The sequence below is a fragment of the Syngnathoides biaculeatus genome, chromosome 13 (genome assembly GCF_019802595.1).
Source record: "Syngnathoides biaculeatus isolate LvHL_M chromosome 13, ASM1980259v1, whole genome shotgun sequence".
In the NCBI taxonomy this organism is placed as follows: Eukaryota; Metazoa; Chordata; class Actinopteri; order Syngnathiformes; family Syngnathidae; genus Syngnathoides; species Syngnathoides biaculeatus.
Window position 1 is genome coordinate 232,688 of NC_084652.1, and position 18,618 is coordinate 251,305.

Below are 18,618 nucleotides of genomic sequence, written 5' to 3' on the forward strand. Positions count from 1 at the left end.
TTCCTCTCTGACTTATCAGTCATCTATCTGTGATAAATGCTCAACTCGTAGCACGTATGCAACTACTGTCCGGTGATGCCTCGGTTCTCGACCACAATCCGTTCCAGAAAACGGTTCGAGAAGTGATTTGTTCGAAAAACGAATAGATGTTTCTCATTACAATGCATGGAAAAAGAAATAATGGGTTCCAAGCCTAAAAAAAATGTGCTTTTTCAAGCAGTTTTTTAGCTTTTCCTGATAATAAACTGCACAGTAGAAATACATGTATAGTTTAAATACTTTATATTACAAAATGATTTAAGAAATATATTTATTTTTTGCTTAAAATGTATGCTTCAGTAATAAAGTACACTAGTCAGGGAGTGCATTGCCGTATCTGTAGCTACTCGGCCCCCAGCCTTGTGAACTTTTTTTATTAACAAAGTGCAAAATAACTTTAATCGAGCAACTTGCCTTCTTTGGGGCCATGATCGCTGACGCTGCGTTTTTAAAGAATAACAAAAGTTTGCGCCGCGCACGTTATGTCATTTCCGTTTTTTTTTTTTTGTTTGTTTGTTTTTTTACGGGGGGCGTCCAAATTGACAATAGCAAAACGCGTCGTGGGTGGATCAACTGGTTATGCCGCTCACGATGTTATTTCCGTGTTTTTCCGGTGCGTTCGAAAACATAAGCAAAAAAATCGAGATATTTGCGTTCGAAAACCGATTTGTTCGAAAACAGGGACGTTCGAGAACCGAGGCTTTACTTTATATCAATACTGACACAAATTCTGCTTCCTACCACCGGCTAAACTTCCACATTCGACTTCTGTTTTTGCTCACCCAATATAAATTAATTACTGCGGAGTGGGGAAAGGAGTAGGGGACGGTAAACATAACATTACCAGTGACTGCTCATTATCGCTTGGTTACTGCTTTTGTCTGCAATAATTAAAAGCATGAACAATAAACATCACACGTTGTTGCCGTGCTGCACTTTGACTGTGTTTAATGGTCACATGTGACTTGAGCATATGGCTCCTTTTACAAGTCGTTTCCTAATTTATTTAAAAACGTTAATAAAGCTTCGTAACTCATGCTTGAAAACCGACAGCGGAAAGGCTGGCTGCGTGGGGGGGGGGAGCATTCTTTCACCTCCTTAGACTTCCAAACTCGCGTTGCGTTACGTAAGCGTCGTTTACATTTTTTGAGGTTGTCGGTGATCTCGTGGGTTTGAGGCCCCACAGGGAGACGCCACTCGGAGGACTCGAGGCCCTCGCAACGTGCATCTCTTTGAAGCGCGTTGTCTTGTGCGAGCTGGTGGACAAAGCTTCCAGAATAACGTGGGGTGTGGTGAAGAAGAGGTTTGGCTGGAGAGCTGGGAATGCTGCGGTGAATACATCCCGAGTCATTACCAAGTGGTTTTGCTCATTATGATCAAACGCTTCAAACTCAAAGGCGATCCCCGTTCTATAAGAGAGGAGTCGTTCATTGAGGGTAGGGGGGGAGGGGGGGGGACGGGGTCTGGAATCAAAGGATGATTCGATAATCGCTCTTGTTCCACGCAGACTGGAATACCGCAGCTTCTCCGCATTGAGCAAGCCTCCATCCATATCCCGTTTTTTTGGTTTTTTTTTTTCGTTTTGTTTATTTCAGCGCGGTGCAGCCTGGTGAGCAACGAGGCGGATAAAAAGGGTCAACCTTATCATGATCTAGACATCCATGGCGGTTCCCCAGGAATGAAAAAGACCAATTATGATGTTAACTCACAAAAGAAAGCACATTTTACGATAAGATTCTTTCTGCCATAATCAATCCTGCCCTATCATTTGAGAGCATTTTGTTTATACTTGCAATAAAAATCACATCCCTCCATATTTGTTTATGCTCCTCTGCTCTCTTAAATAATTAATTATTTCTCTTGATATTCTTCTTTGATATTTTGGTTCTCTGCTGTATCGAGACCGTGAGGGAGGTCATTTGTCTTTGTGAACTTTCAAGCAAGAAGAGCGCTCCAGCATGTAAATAAAACAAGTTTGAGCCTACAGGAAAACACAAAAAGAAAAAGTAATGTAAGAACAGGAAATAGAAGAAGCGAGTACCTTGGGTCACCGACGCGGTGCCCGTGGGCACATAGTTGCCCGTGAGGACCACTTAAGGTGCCCGCGAGGCATGTTCCAAAAATAGCACGGGTCACAAATTGTTATTATTTGTACTTTAAATTTTGAATCTGACTTGCTTACATTAATGACATTTTTAAATCGGTCGTAAAATGACAACAAAAATGTTTTCTGTCTAATGAACTCTGACTGAGAAGTTTGCCGCAAACGGGTCATGTGGATCTTCGTACGATCGGTGCTCACAAAGTTGCCCTCGGCCTCAAAAATGTTGGTGACCCCTGAGCTAGATTAACTGTTATTTTATATGTTGACTACCGTAATTTCCGTCCTACAAGCCGCGACTTTTTTCACACACTTTCAACCTTGCGGTTTATGTGGTGATGTGTCTAATTTGTGCATTTTTTCTAACGGCCCCAAGGGGGTACTTGAGCGGAAAACATCAGAGTGAGACCGGTGGAATATATCTGCTGAGGAAGTGACTTTTACCGACCCTGTTAGCGCTGCGCTAGCGTTAGGGTGTTGCTGCTGTGTTTCTGGCGTGTCTCAGTAATATTTACCAGTAACTTTTATTTTAACCGGTCCTGTTAGCATTAACGCTAGCTTTAGCGCGGTGCTAGGGTTAGCACTTGCGTTAGCGCCGCGCTAGCGTTAAACTGTCTGTGTACCATCTTTCTTTGTAAATATCTCGTGTTTGAATGTGGGTTTCAATGTGGGCACTTGCGGCTTTTACACGGCTGCGGCGTGTGTATGTACCAAATGGTATTTCCTTTACAAATGTACTGGCTGAGCCTTAAAACCAGGTGCGCTCTATAGGCTGGGAATTATGGTACATTGTTGACTTTTGCTGACTTTGTGAGGAAGAGGAAAATGTTCAAAATGTACCCTGTTGTCGGTATGTGAGTACCCCACTTTACGCAAACGCTTCAATAAAGAGTATTCAGATATAAAGTATGCAATTGATGCAGATTCGTACTCATTATTAATGACAGCAATTGACTGCAAACGCCTGATAAACTGGACCAAACCGACTGACACTTCAGACACATTGCCAGGCGATTGAAAGTCCTGCAGCCAAAATTCTAATAATCCTGCAACACCGAGCATGAACTATATTACTAGTACAGCAAATCTGCCCTGGTTTACAAAATTTTTTGTGGCCCAAGTAGCAAACGTGGCCTGTTTGAGAAGATTCTGGTGGGAAGAGGACGCTGCGCTGCCCTCAATTGCCCAGTAGATGACAGATTAAAGATGTCCTGGTACCCGTCAAATCCAGTTGCCCTCCATCCAAGCCACCGTGTGGTATCTGAAGGATGTTTATAATCTGGGTTTCGCAGCAACGGCGTTCTTTGCTCCGAGGTCGACACGCACCGAGTGGCATTTATTCTAAAAACACACTCAACTTAGTATTAAATGTAGAGTCGAACCGGCGGCATTTGGAAACCAATCAGACATTACTGCATGTGAAAATGGACATTGTAAAACCTCAACAGAGAGTTTAACATAGTGCGCAACTACAGGATTAAACGTGTTTTACTTTGGCTTCTGGCGATGGCCACCTCGAGGGGGAACACGATGACGATGGAACTTATCAAAACGTAGTGGTGGCCTAGCAAGAAAAGTGGTAAACGCTCCTCTGTCCTGGCTGCTTAGTACAATGTGGCTGAGACAACAAGAAGGCGGTCGATTAATTTAAATACATTTTTGTTTAGATTGCGAAACCCGTTGAGAAATATGAATAAGTTGGTGGTCGGAGGCTAGCGGTTGAATATTAAGGTGAATTATAGAGTTGCGTAACCTCTGACAAGGAGAAAGTTTTCATCACTATTGATTAGTAAGGGAAGTTGTACTGACCAATTTTCAAAAAAAGTTATCTGGAGAATAAGACGGGTGTCAAGAATGATTTGAAAATGACCAATTTTCAGTGTTTGTCCTTGTCCTTATCGGACATTTAATTTTGTAGTGGGAGAAGATGGGATGTTCAAAATGGTATCTGGAAGAAATGGAAATATGTCATGGTGCTCACAAAAAAATTTGTGACTATTTGGGATGACATTTTGTGATTTTTTTTTTTTTTGATGGATTACGTCTTCATTGTAACATTAAAGTTCTCTTGATTGTACTGTATATCAGAAGGTAAAATGGACAATTATATCCGTATGACGAGATATGCAATGGATCGTTTTCCGTTTATCAGTAGCTGCACTTTGATATACTTTCAGTTTTTTTGTTCCATATTCCTGTAATGCTCTAAAATAGGCACTCAAAGTTCGAGTCAAACGTGACACAATTATTAGCGTGTACCATTTCCACAATATGATAACTACTTTGCTTTTGAACCTATTTTTCTTTTTCATTTTCTCTGTTGCTGTTTGGTTTCTGTTCTGGCATTATTAAAAGTAACTGCTTATCCTCATTGATCTCTCCAGATTCAAATGAGTTTGAATGAATGAAAATGGCTGTAAAATACAAATAACTAAATAGCACTCTTTGAAGTCACCTTTCCACTTACTGTATAACTGCATCTTTTATTTATGTATTTAGAGGTTGTTTGGAGGTTGTTTCAGGTTTCAGCCACAGTAAAGTGGGACTTAATGGAAGACTCGGTTATTTATTTTTTGTTTTTGTTTTTTTTCGGGGGCGGGGGGGGGGGGGGTTCCTCCCAACCCCCTTCCCTTGAGACTTGAGTTGACAGCAAACTCCAGCGATAGAAGTTAGATCAAGAATCTAGACTGTGAATTCAGCGCGCTACAACACATCAAGTCTGACAAGAAGCACAGCTCCCGACTCGCCGGGTCTTTTTTTGGCTCATGCAGCGACGCTCTTCAGCCGTCTCACTTAAATTTGGGCAAAAAAAAAAAACTGGATGCGGAATCACAGTCGCTTTTGTTAGTAAAATAATAACCCAGAAATAAACATATTCAGAGTAGGAAAGAATTGCTTTTCAGCCTGGAACATTTTCAAAAGCTTACTCAAGGACTTTGTTTTAATTCATTCCCAAGTGGTGGACGTTTATCTTTTATACGAATGTTGTGCCGCTGCTTTGTGCGCAACAAGTTGACTGTCTTGCACAAACGGCAACAAAAGTTCATTGTTCCGGTGCTGAAAGGAAGTGGGCGCATTACAGGAAGTACAAAACAAAACAAAACGAAAAATAGAGAATGATTCCAGCCAAGTGTAGCTCATACAACTTTCTGTTTGGGGATCACTTGCCACGCAAGACCTTCCTTGAAAATCATCTCTCGGTTTGGAGCGGACTGGATCTGTGGGTTGACTTTTGAGGAAAAGAGAAAACAGGGTCATCTTTGCGTGCCAGTGCAAGGGAACCCGTCATTCATGCACGCGGCCTGGGACCGCCTCTATTTTTAGCGCCCCGGAGCACAAACCTAAGCTAACACCAAACACAGATGCAATAAATAATAAATCCGGTAAAAAAGATGATATTATCTTCTCTGAGGTTGGTTGGTTGCTTTGAAGAGACTGATTTTTGAAGCAGCTCATGAGCTTAAGTATTTAAAAAAAAGAAATCTGAAATAGATGTGAATGCCTCTCCGAAGTAGCCTGGGACTGAAGTGTATATTTTCCCAAAGAGCGAGATAAAAGAAGTCCAACCGAGTGAGACTTGTGCTGCGAGATGTTTTTTTTTTTTTTTTTTTTCCTAGCGTGTGCTGTCATAATCAAAGCCCTTTCACACGCTTGCATTCACATCCAAAATATCACCATCACCCTTTGGTGATGACGGTGAAAACGGCAGCGCAAGCCGCTTTCACTTCGCTTGAAAATCCAATCGAGCGCTGCCCAATTTTGAAATCAATAACGCTGTCGCCCTCTCACAGTCCCAGTCAAGGATTATCCTCATGCTCGGTTGAATCGCTTCAGACAGCGGCGCTCCGCGCTCGCCGCCGTCGTGTCACGGCGGCTCCTGCTCGGCAACAGCCAAGACGCCTCCCTCGATAATGGCAGCTTGTCACATGTCTAGTTTGCAGCATGGTCTGAGGTAAGCTGTAGGTGCGGGCTCCATCTTTATATGAAATCTCGTCAAAAGACACGGCGCGGTGTGCAACCTCTCAGGAAAAGCAGCGTGTTCATTGTAGCAGCCGTACACAGAACGCCGGGACGTGTACACTTGTGTGCAGTCTTTGGGGAAAAAAAACCATTGATTGGGTCACAGTACTGGACCCTTAGTTAGCCTTGAATTGTAATTCAATTATTTTTGAGAATTCTATACCATTCAACATTCTGCAAACAATTCCACAAACATGCAGATATAACATTCTTGGGAGAATAAAAAAAATATTTTCTTCCAATTTCCAATCCCCCAGGTGTCAAGCTGCAGCCTTGGAGTTAGTCAGGATTTCAATGGAAATTATATACCCGAACACAGATGAGATAGGGTCCAGTATTCCTTGCGACCCTCGTGAGGGTAAGCAGCATTGGACACTCTTAATTTCCCCTCGGTGTGATTGGGAGGGCGACTGTTGTGTCTCCATGTGCCCTGCGATTGGCTGGCAACCAGTTCAATTGTACCCTGCCTCCTGCCTGTTGACAGCTGGGATTGGCTCCAGCACTCCCCGCGCCCCTCGTGAGGATAACCAGCAAAGAAAATGGATGGACGGATAATATAGCATAACAAGGGTGGCACAGCGGTGTAGCTGGTAAAGCGTTGACAACACAGTTCTGAGGTCCAGGTTTCAACCCCCAGCCCTGCCTGTTCGGAGTTTGCATGTTCTCCCCTTGCCTGCCTGCGTGGGTTTTTTTTCTGGGTGGCCACTCCGGTTTTTTCCCACATCCCAAAAACATGCAACATTAATTGGACACTCGAAATTGCCCCTATGTGTGATTGGGAGGGCGACTGTTGTGTCTCCATGTGCCCTGCGATTGGCTGGTGACCAGTTCAAGGTGTACCCTGCCTCTTGGTCGTGACAGCTGGGATAGGGTCCAGCATTGCTTGCGACCCTCGTGAGGATAAGCAGCATTGGACACTCTTAATTTCCCCTAGGTGGGATTGGGAGGGCGACTGTTGTGTCTCCATGTGCCCTGCAATTGGCTGGGAACCAGTTCAGGGTGTACCCGGCCTCTTCCCCGTTGACACCTGGGATAGGGTCCAGCACTCCCGCAACCCTTGCGAGGATAAGCGGCTCAGAGAAATGGACGCATTTTAAAGGAAGCCTTTTTGTGGTGGGGCTTGTGTCGGGACTTGCTTTCTTTTGTGAGCGTGAGCCTCTTCGACACACAGATCCCATTTCTCAGCCTTTGACTTCTACACAGAACCCAATGATCTCGCCGTGCCATTAACACAACAAAACGGGCCGCAACAAGATTTTTAGATGGGTTGTTTGCGGATATGTGCTTTGTGATTGGGTGATGCTCAGTTTGGGGTGTAGCCTGCCTCTCGCCCAAGTTCACCCGCGATTGGCTCGAGGTGTCCCACAACCTGGAATGAGGACAAGTGGTACAGGAAACAAATGGATGGACCTTGTCCCACATTTTGTGTTTGTACAGAACGGCAACAAATGTACGAGGCAAAAAAAAAAAAAAAGGTATTTGTGTAAAAGTGGCGGTTGTGAGGGTTGACACAAGCTCAGATTAAGGCCCAACTTCTTCAATGATGCTATTGTAAGAGCATTTTTCTTCTGCATGCAAGCTGCGGCAGATGTGGAAGGAGCGGAGGATGATTTAAACCTTTCTCGAGACCATTTCAAGACCAAAGGTGCAAAGCCGTCCACGGTGGCCGCATCAATCCCTTCAAACATGTCTCACTCGAGTCAAAAGCGCATTTCGTGAGCAGTGCGGACTGAGATGCGAGTGGGCGGAATACATAAAAAGAAAAAAGAAAAGCCTTCTGTCAAAAGCTCGTTGTCCCGGAATATTTCATGATTTATGTCCCGAGACCGGGGTTGTTTCAAAGAGGTCTACCACCGTGCACACGTGTAAGCCACGAGCACCCTCGCAGGCGGGCACCCACGCTTCACGTGAGACGACGGAAGGCGGTGAGACAACGATACGACGCTCATATTAAAAGCATCTATCCCTCTCCGGGCGCCAGGCTGTCTGACACGGGGCTCAAATTGATTCTTAATTGGGTTTGCATGGACCCCGGATCTCCTGTTGATGAGCGCGGGCCCAACGCGGCCATCTGCAGCGGGCGGGAAACGTGATAACGCGACCGCCCCGGCAGCGAGGGAAGAACAGAACCGCTTCTTTCGAGAGTCCACTTAAAGAAGAAATGATGGAATCTGCACATGTGCGGAGCGGATTTAAAAGAAAGATCCGTCTTGTCGACGGAGCAGAACAAAACAGCAGATCCGAAAAGGGGAGAGATGGCATTCGTCATCGCCAGTCACAACCGGTTGGCATTAACCAGCTGTGTAGCTTGAGACTTTCTTTTTTTTTTTTTTTTTTTGTCTTTTCATGTTTGTGGATGTGTGTGTTGGGGGGGGGGGTTGCAATAAATCAGTCCCGAGTTGCAGCGGAATGTAAGCCAGTCCTCTGGAACAGCTTGGTCTCGGTAGAGGTGATTTTCTCTTTTCTAGCCTGACATTCTTCATTATCTATTTTGGCTGCCTTGCGCGCACGCCGGCTGCTGGAGAGGCTGGTTTAAAAACTGAGGAGGGAGGCAAGCCGCGGAGGAGGGCGACGAGCGGGGCGCTCAAATGCTCCCCATTGCCCCCTGGCTGCCGCCCTCTCCTCTCTCCTGCAAAACTCAGCATGCCTCCCTTTGAAGAGGAAGACATGGAGGCCACCCTTAACTTTGCCTGCCTTAAGATTTTCTTCTGCTCCCCTCACATCATTATTATTATTATATATTTGTCCTGTTAATGGTAGGAATTTTAAAGAGCAAAGTCTAGACTTGCTCTATATTTAAAGTTCTGGCCTTGTGGTATATAGAAAGGAATTGGACACACGATATGAAACGAGATATACGGTACATACTGCACTAACTGTGTCGGGGAGAGCTGCCTTTTTAAAAACAGTTTTGCCGAGTGGCTAAATATTAGAAATAAAAATATGAATGTATATCGGTGGCGGCACGGTGGCTCAGCTGGAAAGCGTTGACCTCACAGTTCTGAGGTCCCAGGTTCAACCCCGGACCCGCGTGTGTGGCGTTGACATGTTCTCCCCATGCCTGCGTGGGTTTCCTCCGGGCTCTCCGGTTTCCTCCCGCATCCAAAAAACATGCAACATTAAATCAGATGCTCTAAATTGCCCGTAGGTGTGATTGTGAGTGCGACTGTTTGTCTCGATGCACCCTGCGATTGGCTGGCAACCAGTTCAGGGTGTACCCCCCGCCTCCTGCCTGTTGACAACTGGGATAGGCTCCAGCACTCCTGAGGATAAGCGGCTAAGAAAATGGATGGATGGATCTATATCTGTGATGTAGTGCACTTCTCTGACATGGTCAGTCAAAGCTGATTATCATTATCTTTTTTTTTTAAGAAGAATTTAAGATATAGCTCTTGTACTGGATCTCATGAGAGAATGTGTGCGTGTGTAATACATGTACATTCACACACACACACACACACACACACACACACACATTATATATATATATATATATATATATATATTGCGAGAGAGAGGGATGTAAGCGGCTTATAAATTGGACATAAATATTGTACACAATGGTATAAAATCCTGCGTTTCTATAATTATATGCAGGAGAGCAGAAGCATCTGGGGCGTCGTACAAAATACTTGTCGAACAGCAAGGATCGCTTTCAACACAACAGGGCGGGAGAAGCGAGTGTCAGGTGTTAATCTTCACAGCCCAGTCCGGGCTTTAGGCTATTCCCTTTCATAGAGGCGCCATCCCAGTTCTGACAGCATCTTCCAAGCTGCGAAATTGCAGACTTGACTTGGTCTGCCCCTCCGTTCCATCTTGGTGCAGGCGTAGGTCCTTTTTTCCTCTGAGTGGAAAGGCCAGCATCTTCTTACCTTCTCTTTTTTTTTTTTTTTTTTTTTTTTTTTTGACGCTGTCGTATTAACGGACCGACACCGAACGATAGCAGCAAAGGCGGGATGCCGCTGCTGTATAAGCGCGCTCTCCAATGCTGAGAACCAACGTGTGAAGATTACGGCTCGATTTACGCTGCAGGTCCAAAATTCCCCTAAATCTGATTTAAATGCAAAATTATTGACTGTTCAGTTACATTTCATGCGCAAAATATTTGATATGTACAGGGGCCGACAGGGTCTCACGAGCTACAAACGGCCAAAAGCTTCAAACGCATGATGAAAGCACAAAAAAACACATAAAAAACATAAAACAAATGCAACAGAGAAGCACTGCAAGATAAAAAAAAAAAAAAAAAGATGTTGCAATCGCAGGAACAAAGCAGAAGCAAAAGCTTACAAACCACAAAACAAATCCAAAAGAAAAACACGGCAAACGTGAAACAGACAAAACCCGATAACCACAAGGGGGTGCGATGAACCAGAAAGACGTATTTGATCCCCCCCCCAAAAAAAAAATTGGCGAACTATTGAAGAGAACGAAAAGGTACGTCTTACTTTTCCTCGATTGAAAACCGATACAGTACTTGGAGAGAAAACATAACTTTATTGCTTTAGTAAAAAGATATACAAGTTGTACTCAAATAACGATGATGATTTGTCATGACGAAAAGAATGTGTGGACAGTAAATTAAGCAAAAAGAGGTGGAGCCACAGTTCAAGGAAGGTTTGGAATCTATCTACACAAAATTTGAAACGTCCACCTGAAATAATCAATAACTAAATCCCAGCCAACTTTTTTTTTTTTGCCAGGAATACGTTATACACTCACTCACATTTGAAAAATGTACGGGCGCGGTCAGTCATGCCCGCAGATATAAAGTTCCCGGTGTGTCTTCTGTTTGTAATTATGCGTGTACCCCTTTAAGAGCGGAGGGGACGGTGTCAGGTAAACTAGGAAGTAGAAGTGGGCTGAGCAGCAGCTCGTGTGCTTCCGTGTTAAAAAAAGACATCAATCTGTGGTCCGCTGTGCTGGATCGGTTTTCATGTGCGCTGAGAGTGCGCAATTGCGCAGTGGCGCAGCTTAGTGGGAACATTGGTCAAGACTACACAAAATAATCGACGTCTTTCAGTATCTATGCATTTTTACTCGTAACAAATTCCACGTGCGTGATTTTTCGTGCTCGACCGTGCAGATTTGCGAGTGCGATGGCATACGTGCCCGTTTAAATCACATTGACCGTTTGGTTATATGTGTTTAATATGATATTCGACACAAATATTTATCCCCATATGGAAGAGGTCTGATTCTGATCTGAAGATGTTCAATGGCATTTGTTTGTTTTTTTGCATTTACATTGCCATGATGCATTTATTAATTATGCCAATTGCTGTATAAATCCAGTCTTAAACCAGACACTCACCCCCCCCCCCTCCATTTTATACGTCATGTCAGAGGACGCCGCTGACATCATCCAATTGTTTGATTGCAACATGCGGCGTCCAGCAATTAAAAGCCTTGACTGGGATGATGTCTCTGATGACGCAATGTTGCAGAATTTGTGCAAAACACACAACATGGGTGAAAGGCCGTTTAAAAACAAAAAACTGAACGCGGGTGGAGATCGAGTCACAGGTCCTACACGATACTTGACCACTTGTCTCTTCAAGTGTCAACAACACAGCTCGTGTGAGGGTCGTAAACTGCCGCAGGGACCCCCGGCCGGGGTGGTCCTTCGCCTGCCGCGTCCCGGGGTGGGCCAATGCGGTCCTTCTATTCTGGTCACCAACAAGAAGGGGGGGTTGGGATGGGGTTGGTGGGGGGGAACCTGTTGTCGGTGAAGGTATGCTCTAACCACATGGTGGTCTCGTCCTTCCCTTTTCAAAGTCCTAAAAACCATTTAAAGCACGGGCGAGGAATTTACAGCCGAGTGCTTCAAGGAGCGGGATCAGGTTGGTGCTCTGGAAGGGAAGCAGGAGTGTTCTGTGCCTTATGTATGCGAAAGTACTCAATGAAAAAAAATTAAAATACAGAAAAAAGCGTGCAAAAATGCCATCACGTAAGCATCGCCGCACTCGACGGGGCTCAAAAAATACACGATTTAATGAGCTGCAGATTGTTTTACCACTTCACAGTACAGAACATTCCGATGTTATGCGGCAGGATGTGGCTGCGCCGTACATGAAAGATTGAGGGTCCATTTGCCCCTTTAAGCCCCTCGTCGGGTCGTGCGACATTCCGCGATACTTGGCGTGCGTTCGAAGTGGGCCACTTATTCGTTTCGCCGCGTTCCACTTTTGACCAAATTCCTCGGCGGGCTTTTACCGGGGGATTTGTTCTACTCTGTACGGTATTTATATATTTATTTTACATCTTCCAAGCAGCTTAGCCTCACAAGGGTCGCGGAATTGTTTTTTTTCCCCTCCAACTAATACTGCCAGATTTGTAGCCTGTTGCGGTGCAACACAGCAAGCACCGCAGGGAACTTCACAAAAAAAAGACTACCTCAACTTTTCTGTTCAAACACCAAAAAACCGAGGGAGCGCCATTATTTTTCATCGACGTGTTTGATTGGATGGGAGTCGAAGCGAGCGGCGGAGGACACAAGCAGACACTTACGTGACCCCGCTGACAGGTGCTGAGGTGAAGGGCAGTTTGAGACTTTTCTGCTTCTTTTCTATCATTTTTTATTTTTTTTTTTTATTTTAACAAGCTCAGTCTGGGATTGTTCACCACACACATGGCAGTGTTTTGCAGCCCTCGCGCCGGCAAATGGCACGACACCCCCACTGTACTGCGTAATAACACACCACGAGGACATTTTGGGAAACGTACACAAAATGTGTTTATCAGAAAAAGAAACACGCGGACTAAACTTTTGAAGATAAGGTTTACGTGTTTTTGGGCAGGAGTCAAGTCCGCCCGCACCCAGATTTTGAATTCAAATCTTGACTCGATCCCTCTTGCATATTGCAGGTTTTCCTTGAAGTACTCCCGCTCCCTCCCTCATTCCAAAAGCCTTCATGTTGGGTTCTTTAAAGTCTCTCGACAGGGGTGAGTAAACTTTTTGATTTTTAGAACAAACAGATTGGCCGGGTCACTAAAAAGCGCTGTAGCGAATGTTGTTCATATTTGTGATGGTATTATGGTGTTTCTTATGAGTTAACAAGTTATGCTGTACATTATGCTTTTGCCTCAGTACAACTCCCAAAAGCTTATCACTTGCCATGACATTTGATCGCCAGAAGCTGAGCTGCACTGTTGTTAGACTTCTTTTCCCTTCTTGATCTCGTGTACCTTACCTGTCAGGTTCTGTGTCGGTCCACTTTAGCCAATTTACACGGTTCATTTTTGCATCTGCCTGCCACAGATTTACGGTTATTTACACATTTGTATTCACTTGATATGCGATAATGTGGTACAAAATTTGTGTCCAATATGGACACAGCATAAGTAGATGACGTACAAAGTACTGTAAGTTCCGCCCTTAAGCCGCGACTTTTGTCACACGCTTTCAACCCTGCTGTTTATGCGGTGATGCGGCTAATTTGTGCATTTGTTTTTCACGGCGGCAAGGGGCCCCTCTAGCGGAACAGGTAAGAGTGAGGTGGAATATATGTGCCGAGGAAGTGACTTTTTTTACCTGTCCGGCCCTGTTAGCCCTGCGCTAATGTGTTACTGCCATGTCGCAGTGATGTTTAGCAGTATGTTTTATTTTAACTGGCCCTGTTTGCGCAGCTTTTACACAGGTGTATGTACTAAATGGTATTTCCTTTACAAATGTACTGGGTGAGGCTTATAACCAGGTGCGCTCTGGAGGCCTGGAATTACGGCACGAGGATTATTGCGATGTATCCTTTAATTGCATACAAGAGATGATGTATTTTTTTTGGATCCTTTGCATTGAACTGTTTATCCCGCAATCACTGCGGTGATACTATCATGTGCAATGACTTTATATCGTAAATTTGAGTACTCCACCGTTCCCACCTCTACTGATATCGTCACCTCGTTTGATGTGTGCTCGAGCAGGGTTTCCCCTACTTGGCTTTTGGTGGCTCATCAATTGTCAGAGTAAAACCATGTAAGCAGGCACAACAAAGTTCTGGGGATGCTCAGTGATATAGTTAAGTCGGTTTAAAATCTAGGGAAGGCAGGATAACCTCTTTATGAAAAATAAATTACATATAGAACGGAACAAATATTGTTTGTGGTGCCACTGCTCATTGTGTATCTAAGCATTGGTTGAGGCATAATGAACTGGAGTTGTTCCGATGAGAATTTCATGGAGAAACTGAAGGAAAAGTTAAGAACCAAATTGTGTTTGTTTATTTTCAAGCAATGTGGAAAAATTGTGCGTAAAGCACGTTTAGGGAACCTTATCCTGAAATGCGGAGTATTTTCCTGCAATTTCAAAGCAGCTTTGGTGCATTATTTTCAAATTTATTCAAATGGTATTCATTATCATTATTTTCTAAATTACGCTTTTATAAGTAAGCCCAAAAGTCAATTCGATTTGGTTTCTATTATTTAGAGAGCTTGAACTTTTTCTCTTAAAACCCTTTTGCCTCTCAAATTCCATTCCATCCCCAGACTCAATTTTGTGTAGTGTCTTTGCAAATGTGTGATTAGATTCTGTATTCTTTGTACCCGCATCTAAAAAAAATGAAGATACATCACAGAGTTTGTTGCGGAGATGTCGGCAGTTTTGGACCTCCTGCTCCATTTGAACTAATTTTGAAGCCACATTATCACATGCAGGCAGCACGATGGCCGAGCGGTTGCCTCAGCTACCTCACAATTTTGTGGTTCACTGTTTGAATCTCGAGTCGGGCCCTCCTGGACGGAGTTTGCATGTTCATCGTGCGCTCGCGTGGGCGTCTTCCTCGCACATTCCAGAAACCGTGAATGTTTAATTACAACCTGATAACGGTGATATTAAGAGATGAATTATGTTGGGTACGTCCCCACTGAAGGCCCAGATACCAAATGCACAGCCTGCCACCGATTTTTAATAGATCAATAATGCTGTCACCAAAAAAAATAAATAAATGTCAGCGTTCACAGCTCTCAAGGATGCCGTAGCCATGTAAACAAATGGCCAAAGCAACGCTGTATTTTTCTGCTTTTTGTTAAAAGCGATCTTGTGTAAACGGCGCTTCACGCAAGGCTGACTTCCAAATGGTGGCTTGTTGTTGTTCCTTAAAAGTAGCATTGTGTGTACACAGCATGCATTGATTAGATCCTGCGTGAACGAGAACAACACACCCCCTCGACTGCCGCCGCCATCGCAAGCAGCAGCGGTAGCCCAGCACGACTGCCACCCCAAATGCAAATGAGATGCTGTCACCGATTCTCTTTGAACTTTTATGCAGTCGCGGGTAGAGAGGAATCGAAGAGGTACTAGAGACTGACGGAGAGCAAGCGATGAAGCCCACAGCCTCTTCGCTGCCATCCATCTGCTGGACCTTATTTCATTTGAATAATAAATGACAGACTTTATCAAAAAAATAAATCCTCCCTCAGATATGCTGCAGTTTCTTACATCAACAGTTCAAGGATGAGGCCTTTATTAAATGTTAAAGAGGTCCAGATCAGGCAAATGTTTTCAAACCGAGGTCTGGGACATACAAAATGTATAGCACGCCTTATAATTTAATCCCAAATATTATGTCTTCGCCAATCGACTGTGAAAATAGACTTCTCACGTATTTCAACTCTATGTACTGTTTGTGTCACACTGAACTGAAAGGACTAATAAAATATTACTTCACCTCAGCCCTCCCACCCCAGACTCTCACTTTTCTCCCCCTTCTGGACATGACAGAGTCTAGAACCACGAGAGTCAAAAACAGCTTGAAATGGATCTGCACACTATGAACAGACTATGCTAACTATTGCCCCACCCCCTTTACACCAAAGTGTAATATAATGAACAAAACCTCTGCAATATTGTCCGATCAGAAGTCAAAATATGCGCGATAGTCGATCGCAAGTAATTGCAATAATATGATCATTATTATCATTACAAGTGTACGTTCAGTAAATAAGTGTGTTTTTGGTAATTGCGTGCTTGTACTGTATTTCTTTGCAAATTAATAGATGCCTGATATTTATTTTTTCCTGTGACAGTGAAGATAAAGTTCTATTCTATTCTATTCTGTTCTGTTCTATTCTATTTTGGAGTCATTTTTTTTTTCTGTAAGCAAATACAGTGCAGCTCAGATTCTGACGTGCCAGTACAAAGATTTTTGGCACAAAGTCAAACTTAAGCATGACACCACTTTTCACTGTTCTTCTGTTCTCACTACTTGCCTGTGGAACACCAACTTGTTGTTCTTGTAAAGCGGCCTTGAATGGACTGATTTGATTGGCCGAGTCACGTCACACAAGAGGTGTGCTAATCCACATGATTGGACCGTGCGTTTTTAGTTCAACGACCAGAAAAGTTGCACTGGTTCATTTAGGACGACTGTAAATCAACCCCAAAAGTTGCGTTGGTTTACCATTTATCAGTTTATGACTAACTAAATCAAAGAAGAACTTCACAAACGCTTACCAGTCATGGTTTCCAACACGAGGCATATCCTGCTCCTCACGTCCTCATTTTCAGCAATTTCGTCTGCATTCGAACATGTACGCCGTCTAACTGGCTCAAATTGATAACCTTTAACGCCTTTATAAAGCTCGTATTCTTCACCGTCTTCGTGGGACGAAATATCGGACAATTCACCGTCGTTCTTACAACGTATTCCAAAGCTCGCCGTCGTCGTCACCGGTTCTGACGTCACATTCCCACTCGGCTGTTTCCGCTTCGTTTTCGTCTTTTTTTTTCGGTGAATCCAGCAATTTGTTATCGTTTTTTTCCAGATAATCGAAAAATAAAAAGGATTCCATCGTAACGGATTTCAGATTCGAATTCTGCATGAAAAAAAACTGTATAATATTAGCAAAAAGGTGCATTGAGGACTTTCCATATAATTTAGCAGTCGTAAGAAGATTTGTGTAACTCCGGTCTGTATGCAAAAGCAATAAAGTAAACGGCGCGTCAGGAGAATGAACCCGTTCAACATGTCCAGGTGCCCCGGACGCCGTCGCGTGGTCGAAAACAGTCTATTGAGGATCTCTGTGCTAGGATGCTTGACCCCTGCGGAGTTTCCCCCCCAAAAAAATGAATCGCACCAAATGTCACCATCCCTTGTTTTGGAAAAATATTTCCTGCAACTGCACATGAATAGAAAAGCGCCATCCTGTTTTTTTTTTTTTTCTTCCCCTTCAAAGAACAAAAAGACACCCGAGAGGATTTACATGCAGAGTCAATTCTCTCAAATGAAAAGAAAAAAAAGAAAAAACAAGAATAGATCCTATCAGCAGGATACGTGCATGTGGTTGCATTCTTGCGCTTGATGGCCACCAGATAAGCCTCCTCCTCCAGTGGCACATGACGTTTTACAGACTCCATTTGGGGAGCGAGTTTAAAGACTGGCGTCCCTGACTGTAAGGCCACGCGGCCGAGGCTTTATGTTCGCCTCGCGCAGATGTGCTGGAACCAACCTAATTCAAGCCGCTGGCCTCTGTCCTCGTTCGAACATATGTACTTCCCATCGCCCGCGTTTGGGCATTGGAACATGTGCTCGACAATTGATCCGAGCCTCTCACCCCGACGACCCCCCCGTTCCTTTCAGCAGACATGTGGAGCTCAAATGGAAAACCGGTGTGTGATTAGCATGCGCATACTTGCATTCAGTCCATTATAATTTCCACTTCATCTGAAACAGAGCCACTAAAAATAATGTTAACAAGATGCTAATCCCCCCCCCCTTTTTTTTCGCAAACCAAGCAAATGATGTCCCAAGTTTTTTTTTTTTGTTTTTTTTTTTTTTTGAAGGGGCTTCGCAGGAAGACGTCATGCATCTTATTGAAAACGAATGCACCGACGGTTCCGCCAAATACGGAGGGAGAGCGGCGAGAGTACATAAATCTGCTCTCCCGCTGTGCGATTCCACCGGCTTTTTAGAATGATTGACCTCTGCAGGTTTCCAGAAGCCAGGAAACAGAAGAGTGCCCTTGACTCACTCGGTATGAGAGGGGAATCCAAAAAAAAAAAAAAAAGAAAAGAAAAGAAAAGGAAAAGCGGTCTAAAAACCCGAGGGATTATTCGGGGCAGTGGAGCAGGTTGTTCCATATCCGCTTGTTTAAAACCGTCTGCCATCCTGGCAGCTCGGACTCATCTGCCTGGCCAGCAACAATGGGAGCCAGATGGAATTCATGAAACAATTGTTTGCAAGAGTCATAATTAAGCAGCTATTTAAATGTGGCTTTGTTGGTCGAAGATCTGCATGGGTAAAATATACATTGGTGCCAGATATGAGCCACATGGCTCCACCCTCTTGGGGCCTGGAGAGCACATCAACTCCCCTGCTGCCCTCTTTTACTTCCCCTTTTCCATCCCAACTATTATTGATGTTAATAGCAGAGCGTTCGTGGCAGCTGCGGCTTGTGCTAGCATTTCAATTGAGCGCTAGGGCGCTTTCTCATTCACCGGCTGGAGTGAGGGATGAGGTTGT

At 44.1% G+C, this 18,618-nt stretch overlaps 1 long non-coding RNA gene across 1 annotated transcript in view; it reads left to right on the forward strand.

The window, feature by feature from the left end:
* Positions 1-18,618, forward strand: part of LOC133511409 (uncharacterized) — a 51,789-nt gene that overhangs the window by 6,692 nt on the left and 26,479 nt on the right. Inside the window, exon 4 of the long non-coding RNA XR_009797901.1 lies at positions 13,028-13,105. This is a non-coding gene — a long non-coding RNA (uncharacterized LOC133511409). The remainder of the gene's footprint in view (positions 1-13,027; positions 13,106-18,618) is intronic.